Source organism: Pseudophryne corroboree, unplaced genomic scaffold (genome assembly GCF_028390025.1).
Source record: "Pseudophryne corroboree isolate aPseCor3 unplaced genomic scaffold, aPseCor3.hap2 scaffold_1671, whole genome shotgun sequence".
Taxonomy (NCBI): Eukaryota; Metazoa; Chordata; class Amphibia; order Anura; family Myobatrachidae; genus Pseudophryne; species Pseudophryne corroboree.
The window spans coordinates 48,080-71,785 of NW_026968307.1; the positions used below are offsets into that span (position 1 = coordinate 48,080).

Consider the following 23,706-nt stretch of genomic DNA (forward strand, 5'->3'; position numbering starts at 1 on the left):
AGTCGGACCCAAGGAAGGAATAGACCTGCAGGTCTAGCTCGTCCGACGTCGACCTCGGAGGTCGAGTGGGGGGTGGGTGAACCCAGCCGATCGGAGAGGAGACCGGGTCCCGTGTGTGAGCAAAATCAATTTAAGTGTACATATTTGCAGTTAGTAAGCAAAAGGAGCTAACGGGGAAGGGAAGAGGGGGGGGGGGAGGGAGGAGAACATATTTAAAGGAACTGAGGTTAAACATGTCATGGCGATTACAAAGCAACAGTAGTAACACTAGGACTAGTTTGAAGTAAGAAAAGAAGGCGAGGCCCAGTCGGGCCGCCCGGGACAGGAGCCCACGCGGACAGCCGCGAAGAACCCCTGCCCCGGGGACCCGAGAAGGCCCACCCACCATATATTCAACAAGACAATAAACGGTAAACAACAGTTATATAGGGGGCCCCGCACCACACGGAAATCCCGGTGAAGCGCAACGAGCCCCCCTGAGGTCTGCTAAGAACCCGTGTGGGCATCAAGTCCCTGCAAGACCATCAACATATGCTGAGTCATGTATCTGGAGAGGCATGGGATACCGGTCCGACGGTGTTCCAATTTAGGGAAGGGGCTGCGAGGGGAGGGGAGGTGTTGACTGGGAGAGGGCGCTGAGATGCGGCCGGAGGGCCGGAGATGTTCAATTGATGGAGTAGCTGTAGGGCCTCGTCAGGGGACCTGGCAGAGAGGAATTTGCCATCTGCCCTGACCTGGAGGGCAAAGGGAAAGCCCCATCTATATCTGACGTTGTTGTCTCTCAGGGTTTTGGTTATGTCCTTTAGTTCCCTTCTTCTATTTAGCGTAACCGGTGACAGGTCCTGGAAGATCGAAAGGTTGGACCCTTCGAAAGAGGTGATCGGTGACCTCCGGGCTTTGGCGTAGATTTGGTCTTTAACAGCAAAGTAGTGAAAACGTAGAATCACATCCCTTGGTGTTTTAGCGTCTTGAGATCTAGGGCGCAGAGCTCTGTGAGCCCTATCTAGGAGTAGCATGTCATCCGGAATGGAGGGGGCAAGTGAGCGGTAGAGGCGGAGCAGGTAATCCATGAGGTGGGTTTGTTCAACCGTCTCGGGGACGTTACGGATTCGAAGATTGTTCCGACGGCCTCTGTTGTCCAAATCTTCTTGTTTATCCGCTAGCAGCATGACATCTGTACGCATTTGCGTCATCTCCTGTTCCGATTCTTGTTGGAAGGCGATGAGCTCCTCTTGTTTTCTTTCAATGGCATCAACTCTGGAGCCCAGGCTGTCAACATCAGTTTTCAGACCAGAGATAGCCTCCTGCACCTCCGCACGAATTGATTTTTTAATATTGCGCATTTCGGACAGAAGAAGGGCGACGTCTGCTTTTGTGGCGGGGGTAGAGGAAGAGTCATCCTCTGAGTCTCGATCAGAGGTGGGTGGAGGTGAGGATGATTTCCGGGTGGAGGATGGAGTAGAATTCTTGAAGTAGCCCACCAGGTTATGGGCGTTCGTCTTTTTCCCCCCTTTAGGCATAGTGGTGGAGAGAGGTGAAGTAGATTGGTAGTCAACACCTGGGCAGGTATGGGGGAGCTCCTATAGCATTAGAATCACACACGGGATCGGGTGCATTACTTAGTGAGATCACATGGTAGGCGGTTCACAGAGGATGGCCCGGCGAGTCCGGCCGGGTGCGCTAAAACGTGTAGGTACACCCCTAAGCTCCAACCAATTTGGGATCTTCTGATGGCTGAGGTTTCTATTAGGGTCGCCCTATGCACCGCAGCCGTTGTATGTGTAGGTGTAAGAGGTAGCGCCTTGAGGGTCCCCCGAGTGGCACCGGTATTTATATGCCCACGGTTGTTTATCAGATCCCTGCTTGGGTGCAGCGCAGGAGATGCGGGATCTTCAGGGGGTTGGAGTTACAATACGGGGCACCACAGTGCAGTAGAGGGCACCACAGTTGCGCTTTTAGAGGCACAGGTGCGTATGTTTGCGTATCACAACCCTACCCAGATGCACCCGGAGAGAGCAGCATCGCCCTCAATAGGGGACACCTAGGGGGGGAGAAAGCATGTGATAAGGCCGCACCGTAGTAGGGGCGAGAGCATCCACTGGGGAGGTTAGAGATTAATAGTTGTCAGCGCTTCCCGTCTTCATTGTTTTTGTAACTGCATGGGAGGTGCGACCAGAGATAGCGGTCGCCAGCCCCCCGTTCGTTTTCCCGGGTGTTATTAACCAATATGCAGTCTCCGGTAGTGCGTCTTATCTCACTAGCACACCGCCAGTACCCAGTCAGGCAAGAATATAGGTGTGTGGCACGTTACCGCAGGGGAACTGCGGGTACAGCACAGCCTCCGAGGGTGTGAGGGACTCCGCAGTCACAGGGGCCAAACTGGCGAGGGGTAGCTGCAGCAGGTAGCAGCAGGCCGGATAGGGGCGGCTGCAGCAGCTGATAGTGTTAATGCTAATGTTGCCCCAGCAAGGGTAAGTATCAAACAGAGCCGGCTGGGGAACTCCCTATGGCAGGCTGCACTATGTGGGAGACAACAGAAACACCGGCTCTTAGCAGAGAACACAGCCCGGGAACCAGCTCCCCTTCTTAATGCAGGAGTGTGGGCGGCAGTATGCAGCGGGGAGAGAGCAGAGAAGTCACCTCAAGATGGCCGCCGAGCGTCTCCCGATCTCGTCCGCTCTGCAAGATCTCCGGCGTCCTCGGGCAGCACAGGTAGGCAGCGGGTGGATGGCAGTCACTGCTAGCCGCGGCCAGCGGCCGTGCAGGTGCCGGGGATCAGGTGGAAGTCCGCGGTCAGATCCGGCGGCTCACGGAGCTGTCGCCGGTACAGGGCGGAAATCTAGGCCCCGGCTTGAGGAGGTCCCGTAGGCCGCAATCCGCGGGAGCTCAAAGTGCAGCTCCCCGACTCCGCGGCCTAGACAGGGGCACTGCTGGGGGAACAGGAGGGACAGGGGAGCCGCTGGTAGCAGAGATGGGGCACGGATGTGGCAATAATAGGAGGTTTGGAGCCCCAAAACACAGGAGCTCGTATAGAGCGTGACTATCTCCTCCAGCAGCCAGGCCACGCCCCCCAAGACTGTTAGGTTTTTAATAGTCAATTATTTATTTTTGAGGAAAAAGTGAAGCTGTTTACTGTGTTCTTTGCATTACCAAGTCCAACAAGAAATCTGCTGGTACTATCCAGAGCTTTCAGTATGGATTATCATGCTATATTGCAGAAAATCAATTTGATGCAACTGCTTTACCAACAGTATGTTAATCTTTTTCATTGCTGTTTTGTTGGCTGACTGAAGGAAGATATGCAGTGCATTTGAACCAAAGCAAATGTGTGCTGACAACTTAAATGCACAATCATGTTTGTGTTTTTTCTTTCTTTCTTCCATCCTTTGTAATATCAAAATAAATATTAAGGTAGCAGTTTATAATCAATGACTAATGACATAAGAAAAGGAAAAAAAAACAGTATACAAAGATGCTCCAGGTGAGGCTTGAACTCACAACCTCGGCATTGCTCAACAGATACTGTCTTATAAGTACCGTGCGCTGACCAATTGCGCCACTGGAGCACCTTGCAGCATTAATTGGTTAGGCTAGATGTGGATTTTTTTCAATACAATCAGTACAGTCATAAGAATTGAAAAAGAAAATCATTTTTGGTGATAAATGATGAGCAACAAAGGAACATGCATGCCAGATGGCACTTGAATAAGCTGTCCACGGTGATAGAAAAGGTTTGAAAAACAACAACAATGTTATCATAATTAATGTCATATTTTAGCTTCTGTGGTCATTTTTTACAAGCTAAACACTGCAAGACTGTTTTACAGTTGAAGCAAGGATAAACTATCAACTCTAGTGATGAAACACTTGCTGTAATGACTTCCAACTCAGACGGGACTTAAACCCACAACCACTGGCTTAGGAGAACAGTGCCTTACCCATTATGCCAGTGGTGCTTACTGATGTTCTTATTTAAGACTGTTAGGTTTCTAATAGTCAATTATTTATTCTTGAGGAAAAAGTGAAGCTGTTTACTGTGTTCTTTGCATTACCAAGTCCAGCAAGTAATGTGCTGGTACTATCCAGAGCTGTCAGTATGGATTATCATGCTATATTGCAGAAAATCAATTTGATGCAACTGCTTTACCAACAGTATGTTAATCTTTTCCATTGCTGTTTTGTTGGCTGACTGAAGGAAGATATGCAGTCCATTTGAACCAAAACAGATGTGTGCTGACAACTTAAATGCACAATCATGTTTGTGTTTTTTCTTTCTTTCTTCCATCCTTTGTAATATCATATTAAATATTAAGGTAGCAGTTTATAATCAATGACTAATGACATAAGAAAAGGAAAAAAAAACAGTATACAAAGAAGCTCCAGGTGAGGCTTGAACTCACAACCTCGGCATCGCTCAACAGATACTGTCTTATTAGTATCACACGCTGACCAATTGCGCCACTGGAGCACTTTGCAGCATTAGTTGGTTATGCTAGATGTGGATTTTATTCAATACAATCAGTACAGTCATAAGAATTGAAAAAGAAAATCATTTTTGGTGTTAAATGATGAGCAACAAAGGAACATGCAAGCCATATGGCACTTGAATAAGCTGTCCACGGTGATAGAAAAGGTTTAAAAAACAACAACAACAATGTTATCATAATTAATGTCATATTTTAGCTTCTGTGGTCATTTTTTACAAGCTAAACACTGCAAGACTGTTTTACAGTTGAAGTAAGGATAAAATATCAACTCTAGTAATGAGACACTTGCTGTAATGACTTCCAAATCAGACGGGACTTAAACCCACAACCACTGGCTTAGGAGAAAAGTGCCTTATCCATTATGCCAGTGGTGCTTACTGATGTCCTTATTTAAGACTGATAGGTTTTTAATAGTCAATTATTTATTTTTGAAAAAAAGTGAAGCTGTTTACTGTGTTCTTTGCATTACCAAGTCCAGCAAGAAATGTGCTGGTACTATCCAGAGCTGTCAGTATTAATTATCATGCTATATTGCAGAAAATCAATTTGATGCAACTGCTTTACCAACAGTATGTTAATCATTTCCATTGCTGTTTTGTTGGCTGACTGAAGGAAGATATGCAGTGCATTTGAACCAAAGCAGATGTGTGCTGACAACTAAAATGCACAATCATGTTTGTGTTTTTTCTTTCTTTCTTCCATCCTTTGTAATACAGGTTGAGTATCCCATATCCAAATATTCCGAAATACGGAATATTCTGAAATACGAACTTTTTTGAGTGAGAGTGAGATTGTGAAACCTTTGTTTTTTGATGGCTCAATGTACACAAACTTTGTTTAATACACAAAGTTATTAAAATATTGTATTAAATGACCTTCAGGCTGTGTGTATAAGGTGTATATGAAACATAAATGAATTGTGTGAATGTAGACACAGTTTGTTTTATGCACAAAGTTATAAAAAAATATTGGCTAAAATGACCTTCAGGCTGTGTGTATAAGGTGTATATGTAACATAAATGCATTCTGTGCTTAGATTTAGGTCCCATCACCATGATATCTCATTATGGTATGCAATTATTCCAAAATACGGAAAAATCCCATATCCAAAATACCTCTGGTCCCAAGCATTTTGGATAAGGGAGACTCAACCTGTATCATATTAAATATTAAGGTAGCAGTTTATAATCAATGACTAATGACATTAGAAATAGAAAAAAAAACAGTATACAAAGACGCTCCAGGTGAGGCTTGAACTCACAACCTCAGCATTGCTCAACAGATACTGTCTTACTAGTACCACGCGCTGACCAATTGCGCCACTGGAGCACTTTGCAGTATTAATTGGTTATGCTAGATGTGGATTTTATTCAATACAATCAGTACAGTCATAAGAATTGAAAAAGAAAATCATTTTTGGTGATGAATGATGAGCAACAAAGGAACATGCATGCCAGATGGCACTTGAATAAGCTGTCCACGGTGATAGAAAAGGTTTAAAAAACAACAACAACAATGTTATCATAATTAATGTCATATTTTAGCTTCTGTGGTCATTTTTTACAAGCTAAACACTGCAAGACTGTTTTACAGTTGAAGCAAGGATAAAATATCAACTTTAGTGATGAGACACTTGCTGTAATGACTTCCACCTCATATGGGACTTGGACCCCGTGGCTTAGGAGGGCAGTGACTTATCCATTATGCCAGTGGTGCTTACTGATGTTCTTATTTAAGACTATTAGGTTTTTAATAGTCAATTATTTATTTTTGAGGAAAAAGTGAAGCTGTTTACTGTGTTCTTTGCATTACCAAGTCCAGTAAGAAATGTGCTGGTACTATCCAGAGCTGTCAGTATGGATTATCATGCTATATTGCAGAAAATCAATTTGATGCAACTGCTTTACCAACAGTATGTTAATCTTTTCCATTGCTGTTTTGTTGGCTGGCTGAAGGAAGATATGCAGTGCATTTGAACCAAAGCAGATGTGTGCTGACAACTTAAATGCACAATCATGTTTGTGTTTTTCTTTCTTTCTTCCATCCTTTGTAATATCATATTAAATATTAAGGTAGCAGTTTATAATCAATGACTAATGACATAAGAAAAGGAAAAAAACAGTATATAAAGATGCTCCAGGTGAGGCTTGAACTCACAACCTCGGCATTGCTCAACAGATACTGTCTTATAAGTACCGTGCGCTGATCAATTGCACCACTGGAGCACTTTGCAGCATTGATTGGTTATGCTAGATGTGGATTTTATTCAATACAATCAGTACAGTCATAAGAATTGAAAAAGAAAATCATTTTTGGTGATGAATGATGAGCAACAAAGGAACATGCATGCCAGATGGCACTTGAATAAGCTGTCCACGGTGACTGAAAAGGTTTAAAAAACAACAACAACAATGTTATCATAATTAATGTCATATTTTAGCTTCTGTGGTCATTTTTTACAAGCTAAACACTGCAAGACTGTTTTACAGTTGAAGCAAGGATAAAATATCAACTCTAGTGATGAGACACTTGCTGTAATGACTTCCACCCCATATGGGACTTGGACCCCCTGGCTTATGAGGGCAGTGACTTATCCATTATGCCAGTGGTGCTTACTGATGTTCTTATTTAAGACTGTTAGGTTTTTAATAGTCAATTATTTATTTTTGAGGAAAAAGTGAAGCTGTTTACTGTGTTCTTTGCATTACCAAGTCCAGCAAGAAATGTGCTGGTACTATCCAGAGCTGTCAGTATCGATTATCATGCTATATTGCAGAAAATCAATTTGATGCAACTGCTTTACCAACAGTATGTTAATCTTTTCCATTGCTGTTTTGTTGGCTGACTGAAGGAATATATGCAGTGCATTTGAACCAAAGCAGATGTGTGCTGACAACTTAAATGCACAATCATGTTTGTGTTTTTTCTTTCTTTCTTCCATCCTTTGTAATATCATATTAAATATTAAGGTAGCAGTTTATAATCAATGACTAATGACATAAGAAAAGGAAAAAAAACAGTATACAAAGATGCTTCAGGTGAGGCTTGAACTCACAACCTCGGCATTGCTCTACAGATACTGTCTTATAAGTACCGCGTGCTGACCAATTGCGCCACTGGAGCACTTTGCAGCATTAATTGGTTATGCTATATGTGGATTTTATTCAATACAATCAGTACAGTCATAAGAATTGAAAAAGAAAATAATTTTTGGTGATGAATGATGAGCAACAAAGGAACATGCATGCCAGATGGCACTTGAATAAGCTGTCCACGGTGACAGAAAAGGTTTAAAAAACAACAACAACAATGTTATCATAATTAATGTCATATTTTAGCTTCTGTGGTCATTTTTTACAAGCTAAACACTGCAAGACTGTTTTACAGTTGAAGCAAGGATAAAATATCAACTCTAGTGATGAGACACTTGCTGTAATGACTTCCACCCCATATGGGACTTGGACCCCGTGGCTTAGGAGGGCAGTGACTTATCCATTATGCCACTTGCTGTAATGACTTCCAACTCAGATGGGACTTAAACCCACAACGACTGGCTTAGGAGAACAGTGCCTTATCCATTATGCCAGTGGTGCTTACTGATGTCCTTATTTAAGACTGATAGGTTTTTAATAGTCAATTATTTATTTTTGAAGAAAAGTTAAGCTGTTTACTGTGTTCTTTGCATTGCCAAGTCCAGCAAGAAATGTGCTGGTACTATCCAGAGCTGTCAGTATGGATTATCATGCTATATTGCAGAAAATCAATTTGATGCAACTGCTTTACCAACAGTATGTTAATCTTTTCCATTGCTGTTTTGTTGGCTGACTGAAGGAAGATATGCAGTGCATTTGAACCAAAGCAGATGTGTGCTGACAACTTAAATGCACAATCATGTTTGTGTTTTTTCTTTCTTTCTTCCATCCTTTGTAATATCATATTAAATATTAAGGTAGCAGTTTATAATCAATTACTAATGACATAAGAAAAGGAAAAAAAAAACAGTATACAAAGATGCTCCAGGTGAGGCTTGAACTCACAACCTCGGCATTGCTCAACAGATACTATCTTATAAGTACCGCGCGCTGACCAATTGCGCCACTGGAGAACTTTGCAGGATTAGTTGGTTATGCTAGATGTGGATTTTATTCAATACAATCAGTACAGTCATAAGAATTGAAAAAGAAAATCATTTTTGGTGATGAATGAGGAGCAACAAAGGAACATGCATGCCAGATGGCACTTGAATAAGCTGTCCACGGTGATAGAAAAGGTTTAAAAAACAACAACAACAATGTTATCATAATTAATGTCATATTTTAGCTTCTGTGGTCATTTTTTTACAAGCTAAACACTGCAAGACTATTTTACAGTTGAAGCAAGGATAAAATATCAACTCTAGTGATGAGACACTTGCTGTAATGACTTCCACCCCATATGGGACTTGGACCCCCTGGCTTAGGAGGGCAATGACTTATCCATTATGCCAGTGGTGCTTACTGATATTCTTATTTAAGACTGTTAGGTTTTTAATAGTCAATTATTTATTTTTGATGAAAAAGTGAAGCTGTTTACTGTGTTCTTTGCATTACCAAGTCCAGCAAGAAATGTGCTTGTACTATCCAGATCTGTCATGGATTATCATGCTATATTGCAGAAAATCAATTTGATGCAACTGTTTAACCAACAGTATGTTAATCTTTTCCATTGCTGTTTTGTTGGCTGACTGAAGGAAGATATGCAGTGCATTTGAACCAAAGCAGATGTGTGCTGACAACTTAAATGCACAATCATGTTTGTGTTTTTTCTTTCTTTCTTCCATCCTTTGTAATATCATATTAAATATTAAGGTAGCAGTTTATAATCAATGACTAATGACATAAGAAAAGGGAAAAAATACAATATGCTCCAGGTGAGGCTTGAACTCACAACCTCGGCATTGCTCAACAGATTCTGTCTTATAAGAACCGTGCGCTGACCAATTGCGCCACTGGAGCACTTTGCAGCATTAGTTGGTTATGCTAGATGTGGATTTTATTCAATACAATCAGTACAGTCATAAGAATTGAAAAAGAAAATCATTTTTGGTGATAAATGATGAGCAACAAAGGAACATGCATGCCAGATGGCACTTGAATAAGCTGTCCACGGTGATAGAAAAGGTTTAAAAAACAATAACAACAATGTTATCATAATTAATGTCATATTTTAGCTTCTGTGGTCATTTTTTACAAGCTAAACACTGCAAGACTGTTTTACAGTTGAAGCAAGGATAAAATATCAACTCTAGTGATGAGACACTTGCTGTAATGACTTCCAACTGAGACGGGACTTAAATTCACAACCACTGGCTTAGGAGAACAGTGCCTTATCCATTATGCCAGTGGTGCTTACTGATGTCCTTATTTAAGACTGATAGGTTTTTAATAGTCAATTATTTATTTTTGAAAAAAAGTGAAGCTGTTTACTGTGTTCTTTGCATTACCAAGTCCAGCAAGAAATGTGCTGGTACTATCTAGAGCTGTCAGTATGGATTATCATGCTATATTGCAGAAAATCAATTTGATGCAACTGCTTTACCAACAGTATGTTAATCTTTTCCATTGCTGTTTTGTTGGCTGACTGAAGGAAGATATGCAGTCCATTTGAACCAAAACAGATGTGTGCTGACAACTTAAATGCACAATCATGTTTGTGTTTTTTCTTTCTTTCTTCCATCCTTTGTAATATCATATTAAATATTAAGGTAGCAGTTTATAATCAATGACTAATGACATAAGAAAAGGAAAAAAAAACAGTATACAAAGAAGCTCCAGGTGAGGCTTGAACTCACAACCTCGGCATCGCTCAACAGATACTGTCTTATTAGTATCACACGCTGACCAATTGCGCCACTGGAGCACTTTGCAGCATTAGTTGGTTATGCTAGATGTGGATTTTATTCAATACAATCAGTACAGTCATAAGAATTGAAAAAGAAAATCATTTTTGGTGTTAAATGATGAGCAACAAAGGAACATGCAAGCCATATGGCACTTGAATAAGCTGTCCACGGTGATAGAAAAGGTTTAAAAAACAACAACAACAATGTTATCATAATTAATGTCATATTTTAGCTTCTGTGGTCATTTTTTACAAGCTAAACACTGCAAGACTGTTTTACAGTTGAAGTAAGGATAAAATATCAACTCTAGTAATGAGACACTTGCTGTAATGACTTCCAAATCAGACGGGACTTAAACCCACAACCACTGGCTTAGGAGAAAAGTGCCTTATCCATTATGCCAGTGGTGCTTACTGATGTCCTTATTTAAGACTGATAGGTTTTTAATAGTCAATTATTTATTTTTGAAAAAAAGTGAAGCTGTTTACTGTGTTCTTTGCATTACCAAGTCCAGCAAGAAATGTGCTGGTACTATCCAGAGCTGTCAGTATTAATTATCATGCTATATTGCAGAAAATCAATTTGATGCAACTGCTTTACCAACAGTATGTTAATCATTTCCATTGCTGTTTTGTTGGCTGACTGAAGGAAGATATGCAGTGCATTTGAACCAAAGCAGATGTGTGCTGACAACTAAAATGCACAATCATGTTTGTGTTTTTTCTTTCTTTCTTCCATCCTTTGTAATACAGGTTGAGTATCCCATATCCAAATATTCCGAAATACGGAATATTCTGAAATACGAACTTTTTTGAGTGAGAGTGAGATTGTGAAACCTTTGTTTTTTGATGGCTCAATGTACACAAACTTTGTTTAATACACAAAGTTATTAAAATATTGTATTAAATGACCTTCAGGCTGTGTGTATAAGGTGTATATGAAACATAAATGAATTGTGTGAATGTAGACACAGTTTGTTTTATGCACAAAGTTATAAAAAAATATTGGCTAAAATGACCTTCAGGCTGTGTGTATAAGGTGTATATGTAACATAAATGCATTCTGTGCTTAGATTTAGGTCCCATCACCATGATATCTCATTATGGTATGCAATTATTCCAAAATACGGAAAAATCCCATATCCAAAATACCTCTGGTCCCAAGCATTTTGGATAAGGGAGACTCAACCTGTATCATATTAAATATTAAGGTAGCAGTTTATAATCAATGACTAATGACATTAGAAATAGAAAAAAAAACAGTATACAAAGACGCTCCAGGTGAGGCTTGAACTCACAACCTCAGCATTGCTCAACAGATACTGTCTTACTAGTACCACGCGCTGACCAATTGCGCCACTGGAGCACTTTGCAGTATTAATTGGTTATGCTAGATGTGGATTTTATTCAATACAATCAGTACAGTCATAAGAATTGAAAAAGAAAATCATTTTTGGTGATGAATGATGAGCAACAAAGGAACATGCATGCCAGATGGCACTTGAATAAGCTGTCCACGGTGACTGAAAAGGTTTAAAAAACAACAACAACAATGTTATCATAATTAATGTCATATTTTAGCTTCTGTGGTCATTTTTTACAAGCTAAACACTGCAAGACTGTTTTACAGTTGAAGCAAGGATAAAATATCAACTCTAGTGATGAGACACTTGCTGTAATGACTTCCACCCCATATGGGACTTGGACCCCCTGGCTTATGAGGGCAGTGACTTATCCATTATGCCAGTGGTGCTTACTGATGTTCTTATTTAAGACTGTTAGGTTTTTAATAGTCAATTATTTATTTTTGAGGAAAAAGTGAAGCTGTTTACTGTGTTCTTTGCATTACCAAGTCCAGCAAGAAATGTGCTGGTACTATCCAGAGCTGTCAGTATCGATTATCATGCTATATTGCAGAAAATCAATTTGATGCAACTGCTTTACCAACAGTATGTTAATCTTTTCCATTGCTGTTTTGTTGGCTGACTGAAGGAATATATGCAGTGCATTTGAACCAAAGCAGATGTGTGCTGACAACTTAAATGCACAATCATGTTTGTGTTTTTTCTTTCTTTCTTCCATCCTTTGTAATATCATATTAAATATTAAGGTAGCAGTTTATAATCAATGACTAATGACATAAGAAAAGGAAAAAAAACAGTATACAAAGATGCTTCAGGTGAGGCTTGAACTCACAACCTCGGCATTGCTCTACAGATACTGTCTTATAAGTACCGCGTGCTGACCAATTGCGCCACTGGAGCACTTTGCAGCATTAATTGGTTATGCTATATGTGGATTTTATTCAATACAATCAGTACAGTCATAAGAATTGAAAAAGAAAATAATTTTTGGTGATGAATGATGAGCAACAAAGGAACATGCATGCCAGATGGCACTTGAATAAGCTGTCCACGGTGACAGAAAAGGTTTAAAAAACAACAACAACAATGTTATCATAATTAATGTCATATTTTAGCTTCTGTGGTCATTTTTTACAAGCTAAACACTGCAAGACTGTTTTACAGTTGAAGCAAGGATAAAATATCAACTCTAGTGATGAGACACTTGCTGTAATGACTTCCACCCCATATGGGACTTGGACCCCGTGGCTTAGGAGGGCAGTGACTTATCCATTATGCCACTTGCTGTAATGACTTCCAACTCAGATGGGACTTAAACCCACAACGACTGGCTTAGGAGAACAGTGCCTTATCCATTATGCCAGTGGTGCTTACTGATGTCCTTATTTAAGACTGATAGGTTTTTAATAGTCAATTATTTATTTTTGAAGAAAAGTTAAGCTGTTTACTGTGTTCTTTGCATTGCCAAGTCCAGCAAGAAATGTGCTGGTACTATCCAGAGCTGTCAGTATGGATTATCATGCTATATTGCAGAAAATCAATTTGATGCAACTGCTTTACCAACAGTATGTTAATCTTTTCCATTGCTGTTTTGTTGGCTGACTGAAGGAAGATATGCAGTGCATTTGAACCAAAGCAGATGTGTGCTGACAACTTAAATGCACAATCATGTTTGTGTTTTTTCTTTCTTTCTTCCATCCTTTGTAATATCATATTAAATATTAAGGTAGCAGTTTATAATCAATTACTAATGACATAAGAAAAGGAAAAAAAAAACAGTATACAAAGATGCTCCAGGTGAGGCTTGAACTCACAACCTCGGCATTGCTCAACAGATACTATCTTATAAGTACCGCGCGCTGACCAATTGCGCCACTGGAGAACTTTGCAGGATTAGTTGGTTATGCTAGATGTGGATTTTATTCAATACAATCAGTACAGTCATAAGAATTGAAAAAGAAAATCATTTTTGGTGATGAATGAGGAGCAACAAAGGAACATGCATGCCAGATGGCACTTGAATAAGCTGTCCACGGTGATAGAAAAGGTTTAAAAAACAACAACAACAATGTTATCATAATTAATGTCATATTTTAGCTTCTGTGGTCATTTTTTTACAAGCTAAACACTGCAAGACTATTTTACAGTTGAAGCAAGGATAAAATATCAACTCTAGTGATGAGACACTTGCTGTAATGACTTCCACCCCATATGGGACTTGGACCCCCTGGCTTAGGAGGGCAATGACTTATCCATTATGCCAGTGGTGCTTACTGATATTCTTATTTAAGACTGTTAGGTTTTTAATAGTCAATTATTTATTTTTGATGAAAAAGTGAAGCTGTTTACTGTGTTCTTTGCATTACCAAGTCCAGCAAGAAATGTGCTTGTACTATCCAGATCTGTCATGGATTATCATGCTATATTGCAGAAAATCAATTTGATGCAACTGTTTAACCAACAGTATGTTAATCTTTTCCATTGCTGTTTTGTTGGCTGACTGAAGGAAGATATGCAGTGCATTTGAACCAAAGCAGATGTGTGCTGACAACTTAAATGCACAATCATGTTTGTGTTTTTTCTTTCTTTCTTCCATCCTTTGTAATATCATATTAAATATTAAGGTAGCAGTTTATAATCAATGACTAATGACATAAGAAAAGGAAAAAAATACAATATGCTCCAGGTGAGGCTTGAACTCACAACCTCGGCATTGCTCAACAGATTCTGTCTTATAAGAACCGTGCGCTGACCAATTGCGCCACTGGAGCACTTTGCAGCATTAGTTGGTTATGCTAGATGTGGATTTTATTCAATACAATCAGTACAGTCATAAGAATTGAAAAAGAAAATCATTTTTGGTGATAAATGATGAGCAACAAAGGAACATGCATGCCAGATGGCACTTGAATAAGCTGTCCACGGTGATAGAAAAGGTTTAAAAAACAATAACAACAATGTTATCATAATTAATGTCATATTTTAGCTTCTGTGGTCATTTTTTACAAGCTAAACACTGCAAGACTGTTTTACAGTTGAAGCAAGGATAAAATATCAACTCTAGTGATGAGACACTTGCTGTAATGACTTCCAACTGAGACGGGACTTAAATTCACAACCACTGGCTTAGGAGAACAGTGCCTTATCCATTATGCCAGTGGTGCTTACTGATGTCCTTATTTAAGACTGATAGGTTTTTAATAGTCAATTATTTATTTTTGAAAAAAAGTGAAGCTGTTTACTGTGTTCTTTGCATTACCAAGTCCAGCAAGAAATGTGCTGGTACTATCTAGAGCTGTCAGTATGGATTATCATGCTATATTGCAGAAAATCAATTTGATGCAACTGCTTTACCAACAGTATGTTAATCTTTTCCATTGCTGTTTTGTTGGCTGACTGAAGGAAGATATGCAGTCCATTTGAACCAAAACAGATGTGTGCTGACAACTTAAATGCACAATCATGTTTGTGTTTTTTCTTTCTTTCTTCCATCCTTTGTAATATCATATTAAATATTAAGGTAGCAGTTTATAATCAATGACTAATGACATAAGAAAAGGAAAAAAAAACAGTATACAAAGAAGCTCCAGGTGAGGCTTGAACTCACAACCTCGGCATCGCTCAACAGATACTGTCTTATTAGTATCACACGCTGACCAATTGCGCCACTGGAGCACTTTGCAGCATTAGTTGGTTATGCTAGATGTGGATTTTATTCAATACAATCAGTACAGTCATAAGAATTGAAAAAGAAAATCATTTTTGGTGTTAAATGATGAGCAACAAAGGAACATGCAAGCCATATGGCACTTGAATAAGCTGTCCACGGTGATAGAAAAGGTTTAAAAAACAACAACAACAATGTTATCATAATTAATGTCATATTTTAGCTTCTGTGGTCATTTTTTACAAGCTAAACACTGCAAGACTGTTTTACAGTTGAAGTAAGGATAAAATATCAACTCTAGTAATGAGACACTTGCTGTAATGACTTCCAAATCAGACGGGACTTAAACCCACAACCACTGGCTTAGGAGAAAAGTGCCTTATCCATTATGCCAGTGGTGCTTACTGATGTCCTTATTTAAGACTGATAGGTTTTTAATAGTCAATTATTTATTTTTGAAAAAAAGTGAAGCTGTTTACTGTGTTCTTTGCATTACCAAGTCCAGCAAGAAATGTGCTGGTACTATCCAGAGCTGTCAGTATTAATTATCATGCTATATTGCAGAAAATCAATTTGATGCAACTGCTTTACCAACAGTATGTTAATCATTTCCATTGCTGTTTTGTTGGCTGACTGAAGGAAGATATGCAGTGCATTTGAACCAAAGCAGATGTGTGCTGACAACTAAAATGCACAATCATGTTTGTGTTTTTTCTTTCTTTCTTCCATCCTTTGTAATACAGGTTGAGTATCCCATATCCAAATATTCCGAAATACGGAATATTCTGAAATACGAACTTTTTTGAGTGAGAGTGAGATTGTGAAACCTTTGTTTTTTGATGGCTCAATGTACACAAACTTTGTTTAATACACAAAGTTATTAAAATATTGTATTAAATGACCTTCAGGCTGTGTGTATAAGGTGTATATGAAACATAAATGAATTGTGTGAATGTAGACACAGTTTGTTTTATGCACAAAGTTATAAAAAAATATTGGCTAAAATGACCTTCAGGCTGTGTGTATAAGGTGTATATGTAACATAAATGCATTCTGTGCTTAGATTTAGGTCCCATCACCATGATATCTCATTATGGTATGCAATTATTCCAAAATACGGAAAAATCCCATATCCAAAATACCTCTGGTCCCAAGCATTTTGGATAAGGGAGACTCAACCTGTATCATATTAAATATTAAGGTAGCAGTTTATAATCAATGACTAATGACATTAGAAATAGAAAAAAAAACAGTATACAAAGACGCTCCAGGTGAGGCTTGAACTCACAACCTCAGCATTGCTCAACAGATACTGTCTTACTAGTACCACGCGCTGACCAATTGCGCCACTGGAGCACTTTGCAGTATTAATTGGTTATGCTAGATGTGGATTTTATTCAATACAATCAGTACAGTCATAAGAATTGAAAAAGAAAATCATTTTTGGTGATGAATGATGAGCAACAAAGGAACATGCATGCCAGATGGCACTTGAATAAGCTGTCCACGGTGACTGAAAAGGTTTAAAAAACAACAACAACAATGTTATCATAATTAATGTCATATTTTAGCTTCTGTGGTCATTTTTTACAAGCTAAACACTGCAAGACTGTTTTACAGTTGAAGCAAGGATAAAATATCAACTCTAGTGATGAGACACTTGCTGTAATGACTTCCACCCCATATGGGACTTGGACCCCCTGGCTTATGAGGGCAGTGACTTATCCATTATGCCAGTGGTGCTTACTGATGTTCTTATTTAAGACTGTTAGGTTTTTAATAGTCAATTATTTATTTTTGAGGAAAAAGTGAAGCTGTTTACTGTGTTCTTTGCATTACCAAGTCCAGCAAGAAATGTGCTGGTACTATCCAGAGCTGTCAGTATCGATTATCATGCTATATTGCAGAAAATCAATTTGATGCAACTGCTTTACCAACAGTATGTTAATCTTTTCCATTGCTGTTTTGTTGGCTGACTGAAGGAATATATGCAGTGCATTTGAACCAAAGCAGATGTGTGCTGACAACTTAAATGCACAATCATGTTTGTGTTTTTTCTTTCTTTCTTCCATCCTTTGTAATATCATATTAAATATTAAGGTAGCAGTTTATAATCAATGACTAATGACATAAGAAAAGGAAAAAAAACAGTATACAAAGATGCTTCAGGTGAGGCTTGAACTCACAACCTCGGCATTGCTCTACAGATACTGTCTTATAAGTACCGCGTGCTGACCAATTGCGCCACTGGAGCACTTTGCAGCATTAATTGGTTATGCTATATGTGGATTTTATTCAATACAATCAGTACAGTCATAAGAATTGAAAAAGAAAATAATTTTTGGTGATGAATGATGAGCAACAAAGGAACATGCATGCCAGATGGCACTTGAATAAGCTGTCCACGGTGACAGAAAAGGTTTAAAAAACAACAACAACAATGTTATCATAATTAATGTCATATTTTAGCTTCTGTGGTCATTTTTTACAAGCTAAACACTGCAAGACTGTTTTACAGTTGAAGCAAGGATAAAATATCAACTCTAGTGATGAGACACTTGCTGTAATGACTTCCACCCCATATGGGACTTGGACCCCGTGGCTTAGGAGGGCAGTGACTTATCCATTATGCCACTTGCTGTAATGACTTCCAACTCAGATGGGACTTAAACCCACAACGACTGGCTTAGGAGAACAGTGCCTTATCCATTATGCCAGTGGTGCTTACTGATGTCCTTATTTAAGACTGATAGGTTTTTAATAGTCAATTATTTATTTTTGAAGAAAAGTTAAGCTGTTTACTGTGTTCTTTGCATTGCCAAGTCCAGCAAGAAATGTGCTGGTACTATCCAGAGCTGTCAGTATGGATTATCATGCTATATTGCAGAAAATCAATTTGATGCAACTGCTTTACCAACAGTATGTTAATCTTTTCCATTGCTGTTTTGTTGGCTGACTGAAGGAAGATATGCAGTGCATTTGAACCAAAGCAGATGTGTGCTGACAACTTAAATGCACAATCATGTTTGTGTTTTTTCTTTCTTTCTTCCATCCTTTGTAATATCATATTAAATATTAAGGTAGCAGTTTATAATCAATTACTAATGACATAAGAAAAGGAAAAAAAAAACAGTATACAAAGATGCTCCAGGTGAGGCTTGAACTCACAACCTCGGCATTGCTCAACAGATACTATCTTATAAGTACCGCGCGCTGACCAATTGCGCCACTGGAGAACTTTGCAGGATTAGTTGGTTATGCTAGATGTGGATTTTATTCAATACAATCAGTACAGTCATAAGAATTGAAAAAGAAAATCATTTTTGGTGATGAATGAGGAGCAACAAAGGAACATGCATGCCAGATGGCACTTGAATAAGCTGTCCACGGTGATAGAAAAGGTTTAAAAAACAACAACAACAATGTTATCATAATTAATGTCATATTTTAGCTTCTGTGGTCATTTTTTTACAAGCTAAACACTGCAAGACTATTTTACAGTTGAAGCAAGGATAAAATATCAACTCTAGTGATGAGACACTTGCTGTAATGACTTCCACCCCATATGGGACTTGGACCCCCTGGCTTAGGAGGGCAATGACTTATCCATTATGCCAGTGGTGCTTACTGATATTCTTATTTAAGACTGTTAGGTTTTTAATAGTCAATTATTTATTTTTGATGAAAAAGTGAAGCTGTTTACTGTGTTCTTTGCATTACCAAGTCCAGCAAGAAATGTGCTTGTACTATCCAGATCTGTCATGGATTATCATGCTATATTGCAGAAAATCAATTTGATGCAACTGTTTAACCAACAGTATGTTAATCTTTTCCATTGCTGTTTTGTTGGCTGACTGAAGGAAGATATGCAGTGCATTTGAACCAAAGCAGATGTGTGCTGACAACTTAAATGCACAATCATGTTTGTGTTTTTTCTTTCTTTCTTCCATCCTTTGTAATATCATATTAAATATTAAGGTAGCAGTTTATAATCAATGACTAATGACATAAGAAAAGGAAAAAAATACAATATGCTCCAGGTGAGGCTTGAACTCACAACCTCGGCATTGCTCAACAGATTCTGTCTTATAAGAACCGTGCACTGACCAATTGCGCCACTGGAGCACTTTGCAGCATTAGTTGGTTATGCTAGATGTGGATTTTATTCAATACAATCAGTACAGTCATAAGAATTGAAAAAGAAAATCATTTTTGGTGATAAATGATGAGCAACAAAGGAACATGCATGCCAGATGGCACTTGAATAAGCTGTCCACGGTGATAGAAAAGGTTTAAAAAACAATAACAACAATGTTATCATAATTAATGTCATATTTTAGCTTCTGTGGTCATTTTTTACAAGCTAAACACTGCAAGACTGTTTTACAGTTGAAGCAAGGATAAAATATCAACTCTAGTGATGAGACACTTGCTGTAATGACTTCCAACTGAGACGGGACTTAAATTCACAACCACTGGCTTAGGAGAACAGTGCCTTATCCATTATGCCAGTGGTGCTTACTGATGTCCTTATTTAAGACTGATAGGTTTTTAATAGTCAATTATTTATTTTTGAAAAAAAGTGAAGCTGTTTACTGTGTTCTTTGCATTACCAAGTCCAGCAAGAAATGTGCTGGTACTATCTAGAGCTGTCAGTATGGATTATCATGCTATATTGCAGAAAATCAATTTGATGCAACTGCTTTACCAACAGTATGTTAATCTTTTCCATTGCTGTTTTGTTGGCTGACTGAAGGAAGATATGCAGTGCATTTGAACCAAAGCAGATGTGTGCTGACAACTTAAATGCACAATCATGTTTGTGTTTTTTCTTTCTTTCTTCCATCCTTTGTAATATCATATTAAATATTAAGGTAGCAGTTTATAATCAATGACTAATGACATAAGAAAAGGGAAAAAAGCAGTATACAAAGATGCTCCAGGTGAGGCTTGAACTCACAACCTCGGCATTGCTCAACAGATACTGTCTTATAAATAACGTGCGCTGACCAATTGCACAACTGGAGCACTTTGCAGCATTAATTGGTTATGCTAGATGTGGATTTTATTCAATACAATTAGTATAGTCATAAGAATTGAAAAAGAAAATCATTTTTGGTGATGAATGATGAGCCACAAAGGAACATGCATGCCAGATGGCACTTGAATAAGCTGTCCACGGTGATAGAAAAGGTTTAAAAAACAACAACAACAACAACAATGTTATCATAATTAATGTCATATTTTAGCTCTGTGGTCATTTTTTACAAGCTAAACACTGCAAGACTGTTTTACAGTTGAAGCAAGGATAAAATATCAACTCTAGTGATGAGACACTTGCTGTAATGACTTCCACCCCATATGGGACTTGGACCCCCTGGCTTAGGAGGGCAGTGACTTATTCATTATGCCAGTGGTGCTTACTGATGTTCTTATTTAAGACTGTTAGGTTTTTAATAGTCAATTATTTATTTTTGAGGAAAAAGTGAAGCTGTTTACTGTGTTCTTTGCATTACCAAGTCCAGCAAGAAATGTGCTGGTACTATCCAGAGCTGTCAGTATGGATTATCATGCTATATTGCAGAAAATCTATTTGATGCAACTGCTTTACCAACAGTATGTTAATATTTTCCATTGCTGTTTTGTTGGCTGACTGAAGGAAGATATGCAGTGCATTTGAACCAAAGCAGATGTGTGCTGACAACTTAAATGCACAATCATGTTTGTATTTTTTCTTTCTTTCTTCCATCCTTTGTAATATCATATTAAATATTAAGGTAGCAGTTTATAATCAATGACTAATGACATAAGAAAAGGAAAAAAAGCGGTATACAAAGATGCTCCAGGTGAGGCTTGAACTCACAACCTCGTCATTGCTCAACAGATACTGTCTTATAAATAACGTGCGCTGACCAATTGCACCACTGGAGCACTTTGCAGCATTATTTGGTTATGCTAGATGTGGATTTTATTCAATACAGTCAGTACAGTAATAAGAATTGAAAAAGAAAATCATTTTTGGTGATGAATGATGAGCAACAAAGGAACATGCATGCCAGATGGCACTTGAATAAGCTGTCCACGGTGATAGAAAAGGTTTAAAAAACAACAACAACAACAACAACAATGTTATCATAATTAATGTCATATTTTAGCTTCTGTGGTCATGTTTTACAAGCTAAACACTGCAAGAAGGTTTTACAGTTAAAGCAAGGATAAAATATCAACTCTAGTGATGAGACACTTGCTGTAATGACTTCCACCCCATATGGGACTTGGACCCCGTGGCTTAGGAGGGCAGTGACTTATCCATTATGCCACTTGCTGTAATGACTTCCAACTCATATGGGACTTAAACCCACAACGACTGGCTTAAGAGAACAGTGCCTTATCCATTATGCCAGTGGTGCTTACTGATGTCCTTATTTAAGACTGATAGGTTTTTAATAGTCAATTATTTATTTTTGAAGAAAAGTTAAGCTGTATACTGTGTTCTTTGAATTGCCAAGTCCAGCAAGAAATGTGCTGGTACTATCCAGAGCTGTCAGTATGGATTATCATGCTATATTGCAGAAAATCAATTTGATGCAACTGCTTTACCAACAGTATGTTAATCTTTTCCATTGCTGTTTTGTTGGCTGACTGAAGGAAGATATGCAGTGCATTTGAACCAAAGCAGATGTGTGCTGACAACTTAAATGCACAATCATGTTTGTGTTTTTTCTTTCTTTCTTCCATCCTTTGTAATATCATATTAAATATTAAGGTAGCAGTTTATAATCAATTACTAATGACATAAGAAAAGGAAAAAAAAAACAGTATACAAAGATGCTCCAGGTGAGGCTTGAACTCACAACCTCGGCATTGCTCAACAGATACTGTCTTATAAGTACCGCGCGCTGACCAATTGCGCCACTTTAGCACTTTGCAGGATTAATTGGTTATGCTAGATGTGGATTTTATTCAATACAATCAGTACAGTCATAAGAATTGAAAAAGAAAATCATTTTTGGTGATGAATGAGGAGCAACAAAGGAACATGCATGCCAGATGGCACTTGAATAAGCTGTCCACGGTGATAGAAAAGGTTTAAAAAACAACAACAACAATGTTATCATAATTAATGTCATATTTTAGCTTCTGTGGTCATATCATATTAAATATTAAGGCTACCAGTTTATAATCAATGACTAATGACATAAGAAAAGGAAAAAAAATAGTATACAAAGATGCTCCAGGTGAGGCTTGAACTCACAACCTCGGCATTGCTCAACAGATACTGTCTTATAAGTACCGCGCGCTGACCAATTGCGCCACTGGAACACTTTGCAGGTTTTATTGGTTATGCTAGATGTGGATTTTATTCAATACAATCAGTACAGTCATAAGAATTGAAAAAGAAAATCATTGTTGGTGATGAATGATGAGCAACAAAGGAACATGCATCCCAGATGGCACTTGAATAAGCTGTCCACGGTGATAGAAAAGGTTTAAAAAACAACAACAATGTTATCATAATTAATGTCATATTTTAGCTTCTGTGGTCATTTTTTATAAGCTAAACACTGCAAGACGGTTTTACAGTTGAAGCAAGGATAAAATATCAACTCTGGTGATGAGACACTTGTTGTAATGACTTCCACCCCATATGGGACTTGGACCCCCTGGCTTAGGAGGGCAGTGACTTATCCATTATGCCAGTGGTGCTTACTGATGTTCTTATTTAAGACTGTTAGGTTTTTAATAGTCAATTATTTATTTTTGAGGAAAAAGTGAAGCTGTTTACTGTGTTCTTTGCATTACCAAGTCCAACAAGAAATGTGCTGGTACTATCCAGAGCTTTCAGTATGGATTATCATGCTATATTGCAGAAAATCAATTTGATGCAACTGCTTTACCAACAGTATGTTAATCTTTTTCATTGCTGTTTTGTTGGCTGAATGAAGGAAGATATGCAGTGCATTTGAACCAAAGCAGATGTGTGCTGACAACTTAAATGCACAATCATGTTTGTGTTTTTTCTTTCTTTCTTCCATCCTTTGTAATATCATATTAAATATTAAGGTAGCAGTTTATAATCAATGACTAATGACATAAGAAAAGGAAAAAAATACAATATGCTCCAGGTGAGGCTTGAACTCACAACCTCGGCATTGCTCAACAGATTCTGTCTTATAAGAACCGTGCGCTGACCAATTGCGCCACTGGAGCACTTTGCAGCATTAGTTGGTTATGCTAGATGTGGATTTTATTCAATACAATCAGTACAGTCATAAGAATTGAAAAAGAAAATCATTTTTGGTGATAA

At 38.3% G+C, this 23,706-nt stretch overlaps 12 non-coding genes across 12 annotated transcripts; all 12 read right to left on the minus strand.

Moving 5' to 3' along the window:
- Positions 1-3,473: 3,473 nt before the first annotated feature.
- TRNAI-UAU (transfer RNA isoleucine (anticodon UAU)) lies at positions 3,474-3,566 on the minus strand. The gene is given in 2 exon segments: positions 3,474-3,509; positions 3,529-3,566. It is a non-coding gene; the product is annotated as a tRNA-Ile (tRNA).
- Positions 3,567-4,375: 809 nt separating this feature from the next.
- On the minus strand, positions 4,376-4,468 carry TRNAI-AAU (transfer RNA isoleucine (anticodon AAU)). The gene is given in 2 exon segments: positions 4,376-4,411; positions 4,431-4,468. It is a non-coding gene; the product is annotated as a tRNA-Ile (tRNA).
- Positions 4,469-5,723: 1,255 nt separating this feature from the next.
- On the minus strand, positions 5,724-5,816 carry TRNAT-AGU (transfer RNA threonine (anticodon AGU)). The gene is given in 2 exon segments: positions 5,724-5,759; positions 5,779-5,816. It is a non-coding gene; the product is annotated as a tRNA-Thr (tRNA).
- A 3,572-nt stretch (positions 5,817-9,388) lies between these two features.
- On the minus strand, positions 9,389-9,481 carry TRNAI-UAU (transfer RNA isoleucine (anticodon UAU)). Its single transcript is given in 2 exon segments — positions 9,389-9,424; positions 9,444-9,481. It is a non-coding gene; the product is annotated as a tRNA-Ile (tRNA).
- Positions 9,482-10,292: 811 nt separating this feature from the next.
- TRNAI-AAU (transfer RNA isoleucine (anticodon AAU)) lies at positions 10,293-10,385 on the minus strand. Its single transcript is given in 2 exon segments — positions 10,293-10,328; positions 10,348-10,385. It is a non-coding gene; the product is annotated as a tRNA-Ile (tRNA).
- Positions 10,386-11,640: 1,255 nt separating this feature from the next.
- Positions 11,641-11,733, minus strand: TRNAT-AGU (transfer RNA threonine (anticodon AGU)). The gene is given in 2 exon segments: positions 11,641-11,676; positions 11,696-11,733. It is a non-coding gene; the product is annotated as a tRNA-Thr (tRNA).
- A 2,676-nt stretch (positions 11,734-14,409) lies between these two features.
- TRNAI-UAU (transfer RNA isoleucine (anticodon UAU)) lies at positions 14,410-14,502 on the minus strand. Its single transcript is given in 2 exon segments — positions 14,410-14,445; positions 14,465-14,502. It is a non-coding gene; the product is annotated as a tRNA-Ile (tRNA).
- An 811-nt stretch (positions 14,503-15,313) lies between these two features.
- TRNAI-AAU (transfer RNA isoleucine (anticodon AAU)) lies at positions 15,314-15,406 on the minus strand. The gene is given in 2 exon segments: positions 15,314-15,349; positions 15,369-15,406. It is a non-coding gene; the product is annotated as a tRNA-Ile (tRNA).
- A 1,255-nt stretch (positions 15,407-16,661) lies between these two features.
- Positions 16,662-16,754, minus strand: TRNAT-AGU (transfer RNA threonine (anticodon AGU)). The gene is given in 2 exon segments: positions 16,662-16,697; positions 16,717-16,754. It is a non-coding gene; the product is annotated as a tRNA-Thr (tRNA).
- A 4,482-nt stretch (positions 16,755-21,236) lies between these two features.
- On the minus strand, positions 21,237-21,329 carry TRNAI-UAU (transfer RNA isoleucine (anticodon UAU)). The gene is given in 2 exon segments: positions 21,237-21,272; positions 21,292-21,329. It is a non-coding gene; the product is annotated as a tRNA-Ile (tRNA).
- A 1,299-nt stretch (positions 21,330-22,628) lies between these two features.
- On the minus strand, positions 22,629-22,721 carry TRNAI-UAU (transfer RNA isoleucine (anticodon UAU)). Its single transcript is given in 2 exon segments — positions 22,629-22,664; positions 22,684-22,721. It is a non-coding gene; the product is annotated as a tRNA-Ile (tRNA).
- A 795-nt stretch (positions 22,722-23,516) lies between these two features.
- Positions 23,517-23,609, minus strand: TRNAI-UAU (transfer RNA isoleucine (anticodon UAU)). Its single transcript is given in 2 exon segments — positions 23,517-23,552; positions 23,572-23,609. It is a non-coding gene; the product is annotated as a tRNA-Ile (tRNA).
- Positions 23,610-23,706: the final 97 nt, after the last annotated feature.